Source organism: Halichoerus grypus, chromosome 6, assembly GCF_964656455.1.
Source record: "Halichoerus grypus chromosome 6, mHalGry1.hap1.1, whole genome shotgun sequence".
Lineage (NCBI taxonomy): Eukaryota > Metazoa > Chordata > Mammalia > Carnivora > Phocidae > Halichoerus > Halichoerus grypus.
This window is the reverse complement of record NC_135717.1, coordinates 3,471,077-3,480,401: the sequence shown is the minus strand read 5'-3', so window position 1 is coordinate 3,480,401 and position 9,325 is coordinate 3,471,077. Positions and strand designations below refer to the sequence as shown.

The following is a 9,325-nucleotide window of genomic DNA, read 5'->3' as shown; positions in this document are numbered from 1 at the left end:
TGTGAGCAGGTGCGTACTTCCTCCAGCCACCCCTTCAGTCACCCCTCATCATGTGACGGGAATCTATGTTTCCTACATGATGGTAAAGCGAACGTCCCAGTTTTGAAAAAAGCTCATTAACTGGAAAAGTTTAAACTGAGTCTTATTCTTACTTCCCAGAGCTTTAGCCCATGGGGGCCGGCTTCTTCTAGCTTATCACTGCTGGTGAACATTGAGAGGAGTTTCTGTGTCCTCACTACACACACTAGTGGGGTAAAAAACAATTTTCTTTTTTGAAAATTAGAAATTATAAGAATGCGCTTGTGAGCACAGCCTACCTGAAATCTAAGCATCTTTGGTTTCTCCACTCTTAATTTAACCTCCTTGGGAGATGAACTTCAACTACACTGATGTAACAAGAAGTGTTTTATTATCAGGAGGCACTTTAGAAAATATCCTGTTTCTCCACAGTCTTGAAGAGAATAGTGTCTTCTAGATGTTTCCGTCGGGAAGGGCAGTCCCTGTGGGTGGCATTCCCACGCCGGCTCTGCCCCACGAGCACGGACTCGGGCGGGGGCGCGTCCTCACCAGGGCCAGAGAGCTCCGCCCGCACCTGCAGACGGCCTTGTGTGGAGCACGTCCCCTCCTGCAGACCCGGCGCCTGCCCTCTGCTCTGAGTGCGCCACTCGTGTGTCATACGTGCCCCACTGCTGCATCGGTCCTCCTGGGCTGAGGCGACAGGGCCCTCCCGTTTCGGCACGAGGTGGGTGTGTGCTGGCGGCCACCAGGCGCTGGCTGCCAGGAGGGACCCACAGCCACGGGGGCCAGATGCCCACTGCTGACGCTGACCTTGGGAAGCCTCTTCTCCAGGGGCGCACAGCTCCGTCCAGCAGTTGTCTGCGCCAAGACGCAGCGGGCCCAAGTGCGTGGAGCTCGGCGCCCTGCCCCCGGTCTCACCCCGGAGAGCGCTCGGCGGGAGGCGCTGCTGCGAGAACGCCCAGTAGCGGGGGGAGGAAGCTGAGGAGCTAGGACGGAACAGGTCGTGCCCAGGTGAGCCCTATGTCGTCGGCGGCAGCGCGAGAGTCCTGGCCCGGCTGTAGGCTACGTGGGACTGATTCTATTTCCCCTATTCAGTAAGTTCCAGGTCCGTAAATCTTCTGGAACTGTCGCTGGTATGGAAATGAGAAACTTCCGACCAATATAGCTGATATGCACTCACGTCTGCACTCAAGTCTGAAGGATGGCACGGAACAAGCCCCCTTGATCATGAATGTAGATCAGGATTCTCGGTCCATGGGGTGGAGCTGTCTGGGGGCTCAGAGGGAGGGAACCTGGCGGTTTGGCGTTACCATCACCAGAGCCTGCGGCGCCTACAGACACAATGACCAGCGTGTGACCGGGGGTGAGTATCGATCTCTTGAATGATCCAAGCATTGGATGAAAACCTCATTTGTGTACTAGTTCTCATTCTTAGAAACGGGACTCTATCACTGGCTTGCTGCTGCAGAGAAGGGGGGAGACTGATATTTACAGGTCAGCGGGTCCCAGGGCATGTGTCAGGAACCACACCGACAACTTCGTATCCCTGACCGTATTCCTAATACCTCTGATTGAGAGAGAGGGGAGCGCGGGGCTGAGCCCTGAGCCCTCTGCTCACCTGGCACTTGGAGGGAGATGCAGGCTCTCATGGTAAGCTAGCGAAGGCCCATGTCTGATGTTGATCCCTTTCAGGAACTTTAAAGTAGGCAGCTATGCAGGTTAGGAGAGACAGATGCCACTTGGCAACACTTTTTGTGGAGAAGATCCATGAGTTTCTGTTAATCACAAGCTTAATCTGAGGCAAAGTGCTATGTAACGCTCAAGCAGCAATACTCGTTGCTGTAAATGCATAAATCGGTCCCTAATCACAGGAACTGATACCACCAGTAAAATGTCCGTTTTCCAGAATGCATCTGGAGTGGAGTTCCATTTCTCCTTTACATTTCAAAGAGACACTGACAAATTAAAGAGAATGGTGATGTATGTGTGGGGGGGTGTGGGTCTGGAAAGCACGTCATATGGGAAAGGGACGAAGGAACTCGAGCTATTTGTTTAGTAAAGGCTAAAGTGCCCGCAGGAAGTAATTTGGTAGAGGAGGGTTTATTCAACAAATGTCCAGGAAACACCTACTGTATGCTCAGCTCTGCTCTGGATGCCAGGAACAGCAAGAACCAAATGGACATGATACCCACCATCAGGTAACTGGCACTCTGGGGGAGGGGGGGTACACAAAATAAAGTAAAACAATTCACTGAGCAGTATGCTAGATCATAGGGAAGTGGGATAGGGCCTGTGGGGGTGGGATGAGGTTGCAATTTTAAATGAAAGGGTCAGGAAGGACCTTCTTCATGACGTGACATTGGAATGGGCCTCCAAGAGGTGAACAAGGGTGCCACATGGGTGATGTAGGATGAGCACGCCAAGCAGAGGGACAGCTAGAGCAAAGGCCCTGAGACACAGTGGGCCTGACCCACAGCAGCGGAGCAAGTGGGGACAGAGGGAGGAGGAGGGATGCGGCCGCCTGGGTCAAGGAGCTCCTTGTGAAACACTGACCTGCATGCTGAGCTGGGACCTCGGAGGATGTGGTCAGTGTGGAGGCCGGAAGACGAGGCTAAACCAGCAGAAAGGGGACTCGGGCTGGGTCCAGCGGTGGAAGTGGTGAAGAAGGGGCCAGTCTGGAGGGGCCTCGAGGCTGCTGCTGAATCCTCGCTGCTGAGCCACGGAAGGACGGAGCTGTATTCCCTGAGCCAGGAGCACACACAGTGCTCGGGCACACGAGGGTGGGGAAGCCCGCTGGAATGGGAGGGAAGGAAGTGGGATCCTGACCGGCGGGTGACGTTTGGAAGAAAGCGGACGCCCACTAGGGTTGCCCATGTTGACCCTCCTCAACAGGGACCTCCCTGTGCTGGACCTGGTCCAATGGAAACTGATGTGTACACTGATCAGGAACATCGTAGCAGGATTTCTGCAGCCCCTGGAAGGCGGCATGAGGTGCTTTATAAGGTCACTTACAGCTCTAAGACTCTATCGTTCATTCTGTCGTGGGCTCTGTGAAAGTCACCTGCCGTGGCCACACAATCCTCGGGAGCGAGCACATCCCGTCCTGGCGATAACATCAAGGCAGACAGATGCTCTTGCAGGAAGCCTCTGTTTCCGCCGCCTGTTCTTTTTCTTCCTACAATTGTATTTACATTCCCGGCTCTTCTTAAACTGTTGAATGTAATCCAACTCCCCAAAGAAGGACCAGAATTCTTCATAGGATCAATAAGCAAAATTGAAAGGAAAGCATCAGAAAGAAAGCTGCACAGTAAGCAGGGCCTCCCAGAGGAGAGGAAACAAATGTTCTTAAATGAATAATGAGAATGAAACTCATTCTCAGATGGTGCCGCATGGGGTGCTCGCAGGCGGAGCACAAAGGGCCAAGCAAACTTTGTTTCAGCAGGAGGACGATTTCTGGGAGCAGCGGAGAGCCGTCTCGGGAGGGAGGCAGAGTGACTCCGTCACTTTCAATTAGAAGGCAGCTGGAGTTTCGAAAAATAGGCTTGGTGTTCAGTATCGTTTTTCACAAATATTATTTTTATATTTTGGCCTGAATTATTCATGTTTCTGGCATCGCCACCCCATCATGCCCTTTTATTTCCTGGAAGGCGTATATCACAATTTAAAATGATCACATTTCCTTAATGTCTATGTGTTTCTTGCCTACGTATCCCCCCTAAAATGTAAGTTCCACGAGGAACCTTAAAAACCTTCTCTGTCTTGTATATGGCTTGGCATTTAGTAGATGCTCAATATGAACTTGTTTACTAAATTTGATTTTAGGTGGTTCAGGCTATGAGAACAACCTACTTTTCCAGGATTGGGAGGAGGTGAAGCCCTAGGATGGGCCCAAATTAAAAAGAGATGTTGTCTGCCAGACAGCAACCATTTCCAGCTGCCTTCTCTTTAGTTTACCTTCCACTTTCAAGAATGGAAAATGGCCAGTTGTGGCTTTCCAGTATTTTTTTTTTTTTTTTTGCCACAAGGGATTGTCATATATCATAATCCTAAGGGAACACACCAATGGGCTTCAACAGAAGTCTTTCCCATGGTGATAATAAGAGAGAACCATTACAGGAAATGAACTCTTGCCACTGCCCTCACGGTTTCCTGCTTCTGAGGTCATGATGCCTGGAGCTGTAGCAGCCACCTTGTGACCATTAGGCAACAAGCATGAGATCAAAAAACTCACTTCTTAGAGATGAACGAACAAAAGAATGGAGTGATCTTGGATCTTTGACAACTCTTTTAAGCTAAGGGCAGCCACCACTGAGGACACTGAGGCACAGAAGAGTTTACTAACTTGTTTAGGTTCACCTAGCGAGGACTGGGCCACCAGAACTTGGCCTCAAATCTGTGTTCTGATCGATTCCAATTTCTCGTGGACTTTGCACCCACTGGACGTAACTGATGACGGTAGTGCCAGCCTAGTGGGTTGGGTGTGCACGGTCTAGAACATATGTGGAGGAGCTTTTTCCCAAGTGAGCTTGCCTCCCCTGGTTCTCTGGGGGGCTCATTCCTGGAACCAGCTGCCACGGGACAAGGAAGCCCAACTAGGCCCTGCTGAGACACAGCACGGAGAGGTCACAGGTAGGCATTCCAGCCACCAGCCCAGCAGGGGTGCCAGCAGATGGCCAGCACCAGCTGCCAGACACAGGAGTGAAGCTGACTATCTGTGCTGTCCATGTGGTAGCCATCAGCCACACGTGGCCATTTAGACTTAACACCTGAAATTAATAAAGCTTAAAATTCAGCTCCTCAGCTGCACTAGCCCTGTTTCAAAAAATGCTCAAAGGCCATTGAACACCCAGCTTTCACGTTTGCCCAGCTCAGGCCTCAGACCAGGTGGAGGAGCAGAGACGGGAGACAAGCTGTCCCAGGAGACCTGTGTCTAGATTCCTGACCCACGGAACCTGGGAGCATAATAAAATGGTCGCTTCCTGCCTCTACATTTTGGGGTGGCTTGCTGGAACCCCATGGAAGGGCGTGCTGGGATTAGCACAGCTGGACGTGCATGGGCAGTGCCCCCGGACGGGCACTCTGTCCCGGCAGCCCGGCACATATCGGGAAAGTTTGCATTCCGCCTTGTTTTGGCTACAGCCTCGGAGCCTCTCTGCGAATCATCAGCGGCTGGGTCACCGAAGAGGGGTTGTCCTGTGGACAAATTGGTTTGTCTCTGCTCCATTTCATTCCCCTGTTTGCCACTAAAGAGGTTACCAGTGATTCTTTTTTGGTGACTTTCGCGCACACACACACACACACACACATATATATATATAAATTTCACCTTGGGTGTAATAAAAATCACATATATTTTATAAATAGGAAGGCAGTTGCTATGACCAAGGTGTTTTTTGGGGCAGTAAAAGTGAATGTGTTTGAATGTTTTTTTTTTTCTCTACGGTGCATCCTGGCTATCAGAAAATCTGTTATTTGGAGTAAAAATCAGTAAAGAGAGTACAGAGTGGAATACACAAAGCTGTTGATTTGGAGTAACATTTAAAGTATAGGAGACAAAGTTTAGATCTATTATTACTATGTCTTTGGTACCTATTTCTCTCTGTGAGTTTCCTCCCACCCATGAGGTGTCCAGACGTGGAAATGGGGTATCTGAATACAGTGGTGTGTAGCCCTTGGACCACACTCTCTGCCGCGTCCAGAGAGATGAGTCACAGGACAACTGAAGCTGGCTGAGCGACCGGCCCAAGGGAGAGTGGCTGTATTTCCACTTCTTTCTTTTATGGTCATCTAGAACACGGGGCGAAGCTCGGGGGTGGGGGTGCAAAGCATAGTGTGTGTGTGAACGGGGGTAACAAAAAGTCTCTGTGTTTCACGCACATTTTGTTTATAGGCTTGGTTAAGAAGATATCAAACAGAGAAGGAGCTTTGAATATTTATATCTGTATCTACCGAAATACCACGGTGGTTAATTTTATGTCAACGTGACTGGCCATGGGGCGCCCAGATTGAAAATTGTTCCTGGGTGTGTCCATGAGGGTGTTTCTGGATGAGATGAGCATTCGAGCCCGTGAACTCGGGAAAGCAGACAGCCCTCCCCCGTGTGGGCAAGTCTCACTCTATCCCTTGAGGTTCCTGAATAGAACAAAAGGTAATTCCTCTCCCCTTCTTCTTCCTCTGCTCCCTCCGTCCCCCATTCTAGTTTGGTAAAGGTTTAGTAAAGGACATGGGGGGAATCCCAGTCAATTCCACACACAGAGGCTGGTCCGGGTCCTGGGGAGGCAGAGACCATGCCCTGCCCGCGGGAGCGCGGTCTCTCAGCCACTCTGGAGTCAGCCCCACGCTCTCACAACACAGCACAGCGGGCCCTCACCGGCATGAAAGTCACCATCATGAGTGCTGCGATCTACTTCCATCGCAGAGAAGGCCGGCTAGGAAAACAAACCAGGACCATCGAGATAACGCACTTGTTTATCACTATTTCCTCCTTTCTTTCTTGATGAACCCGTGTTTGTGGCAGAAAAGTCAGACAGTAAATAAACTCAACAGAGAGATAAAGAAGGAAAGTTGCCAGAATTCTGTCCCCACCGCGGGAGCCCACTGTCAGTGTCTGAAGGTTTTCTCTTCTCTGCTTATTTCCATGCAAATGTGCGTGCGGTGTTTACAACATCAGGATTACACTACTATGTAATGCTGTGATCTGTTTCTCTCACTTAAAAATATATTGTACTTCCCATGCAATTTTCTTTGCAATCAAACGAACTTTCTAACCTGAGTCTTGGAGAACAGGATGAATAATCAATGCTTTTTATGCTTATTTGCTGGTTGAAATTTTTCAAGATATGGCCTTGTGGGTAAGGGTCACAGGATACAAACACGTTACCTGAAAAGACGTTATTAACTGGAGGATTTAAATAGGTTCAGCAAAAAAAGGAATTGACAGTATGTGTCTCTAAAGGATGCCGTCTGCGTCTGCATGGCTGGGTCAGTTCTAAAACAAGTCTTCCAGATGCGAACCAGGAGTACTGAATTTAGCCGATGGAAGCAAGAGGGCAGTCTGTTTGTAGTAACTGTTCTCTCCAGGATCTTTGTTAAAATTGAGGAAATTCTGGCTGGCTCCGTGGGGTTAAGGCCCTAGCATTTCAGGGCAAGGGTGAGAGGATTAGTGATCGCTATGGACTCCTTGTGTCTCCTCCAGATTCCTATGGTGAAATCCTGAATGTGAGGGTTTTAGGAGGGCCCTTTGGGAGGTCAGGAAGGTGGGCCCTCCTGAGGGGATCAGAGCCCTGAGACGAGCAGGAGGCGGCCTGTTTCCTCCATCTCTCTCCGCCGCACAGAGGATACAGCGGGAAGGCACCCATCTGCAAACCAGGAAGAGGACCCTCATCAGGAACCCGACTCCGCAGGGATCCCACTCTCAGGCTGCTGGCCTCCAGAACAGCGAGAAATAAATGTTGGTGGTTTCCGCGGCCAGCCTGGCAGCCTGGACCGAGTCAGACGGTGGTGCACAGAGGGCTGGGGCAGGTGTCCCGCGCTCCAGCATTCTAGGTGTGCCCCGGGCGGTGCTGCAGTGCGGGGGCCTCGCGTCCAGTGGCTCACGAGCAGGGCTCAGGGGCCACAGAAGAGGCTGCAGTCACGCGTAGGGTTTGCTGCAGGGGAAGGCGCCGGCTGAGATCCGCAAAGGGCCGGGGCGCGTGCGGCAGAGCTTCCTGTCGTCCCCTGGCAGTGCAACCACGCGGACCGCAGCGACGTCTGACAGCACGCGTGGAGCACTGCCCGCCTCCAGAGCTCTCGCTGGCGGTCCCTTACCAAGGCATGGCTGACCACCCACGTGGCTGAACGTGGTCTCCAGCCCGTCCAGAGACCAAGCTGATACTGTGTGGCCCACAGATCACGTTGTGAGCGCAGCCTATCTGGAAGGCGCCCCCTCGGGAAACAAAGACACTCTTATCAGGCAGGACATTCTAAGAGCTTTAGCAGTGACCTTGCGGGAGCCGGTCAAGGGCAAACCTTCAGTGTGCAGGGTTTGGATGACCCGGATCTGCTGCTTGTCCCTTTCCGGCACCGGCCCCCTTGCACCAGTGGTCCCCAGCCATTTGCACTGTGGTCTAGGCTGCTCCTGAGCCGTCCACGCCCTTGACTTGAAGTCTGTCCCAGGGCTGAGATGACAGATGAAGAGTGACCTGACAGGGATTCCCTCCTGCTCAGCTGCTTCTCTTATCTTGCTCTTGAATCTAATTAAGAAACTAAGAAAGGATTTTTTTTGGCAGGTGGTGACGCTCTTCCTGATATGTCGATAGGCACATCCCTAAAAAAGGGAATGCTAGCTAAACAGAACCAGAAAAGCTTGGATTGTGGTCAGAATATAAGGGAGCTATTCAGAATCTCATGAAACCACGCAGAACTGGTAAGGTTTAGCCTTCTCGGGTAGTTGCCTGCTTTAACGAATACAAACACAGGCAGTACTACAAGGGAGAGACCGAAGTGGAGGGACTGTGATGTGGTATTGGGGAACAAGACTCTATTTTTATCAGGGTGTTATTGTTTATATCTTTAGTGTTCTAGTGGTTCAACTCATTATTACGATCTCTGTAAAAGACACTTTTAATAATCGTCACAAGTATTTTCCCTAGGTGGCTTAAAGAATTTTGCCTGAGGAAGTCCTCAAGGTGGACAAAGAATCCACACACATACACACACATAACCCCCCCTTCCCATGCCACACACATGGGCTTAAGGAACTAAGCACTCAATACCAGACTATTTTTTTTTTTTTAAAGCATTCAGTAGACAACAAGCATGTCCTCACTAAAGATGACGGAAATGCAAATGAGAGTCTCACTTACCGGCTGGCAACACTTGGAGAGACTGAGTAGGAAACCCCGGTGAGGACGTGAATCAGTAGGAATATTCATGAACTGCCGATGACCTTGCAGGGGATCTGCCGATGATATCCCATGCTGGGGGTCGCCCACACCCCACCGGGGAGCTGGAGAGCCACTCCAGGGCCCGGCACATGTCTGCAGGGACTCGTCTGAGAACACGCACAGCGGCAATGTCTACAAAGGCAAAATGACGGGGAGAACCTTAGTGCCTGTCACCAGGAGACGGGGGGGCCAATGCGCTGTGCTGGCCACACGATGGATACCACATGTGGCGTCTGTGGGTGTGGACCCTGCTTCCAGTGGCAGGCACCTGTGATGGGGCCCCACCCAACTTGCCCTCGTACAGCGAGGCTAGAAGTTCGGGGTGTTAGCAGCCCCCGAGAGCCATCCTCCCACAAGGGCTGTGGAAGCTGGCGGCTACTGAA

The 9,325-nt window shown here is 51.2% G+C and overlaps 1 long non-coding RNA gene across 1 annotated transcript; it reads right to left on the bottom strand.

The window, feature by feature from the left end:
- Positions 1–392: 392 nt before the first annotated feature.
- On the bottom strand, positions 393–3,349 carry LOC144382056 (uncharacterized). Its single transcript, XR_013448441.1, has 2 exons — positions 2,572–3,349; positions 393–2,228 (listed from the first exon to the last, which is right to left on the bottom strand). It is a non-coding gene; the product is annotated as an uncharacterized LOC144382056 (long non-coding RNA).
- Positions 3,350–9,325: the final 5,976 nt, after the last annotated feature.